The sequence below is a fragment of the Macrobrachium rosenbergii genome, chromosome 46, assembly GCF_040412425.1.
Source record: "Macrobrachium rosenbergii isolate ZJJX-2024 chromosome 46, ASM4041242v1, whole genome shotgun sequence".
Taxonomy (NCBI): domain Eukaryota; kingdom Metazoa; phylum Arthropoda; class Malacostraca; order Decapoda; family Palaemonidae; genus Macrobrachium; species Macrobrachium rosenbergii.
The window spans coordinates 16,806,015-16,806,339 of record NC_089786.1 but is presented as its reverse complement, the minus strand read 5'-3'; positions in this window follow the sequence as shown (position 1 = coordinate 16,806,339).

The following is a 325-nucleotide window of genomic DNA, read 5'->3' as shown; positions in this document are numbered from 1 at the left end:
ATGGGCTGTGGCTGAGAGTTTCATACAGCATTATACGCTGTATAGAAAACTTGTTTGTGCCAAAGAAACTTTGGTGCATTTTTTGTTAATTATCAGCATTTTTTGTTAATTATCAATGTTAAAAGTAAGCATTTCATAGTAGAGTTCCATATGACTGGTATACGTATACAAACTTTTGAAATAAAGTGTAGTTAGACTAGTATTGTATAAACTCCATTGTTAGGCTGGCATTAATTTACTAACTTCCTAGGGAGGCCATGGGACTGGTATTAGTGTATAAACACCTCTAGAAGAGTACAGTGGGACCATCATAAGAGGTAAACAC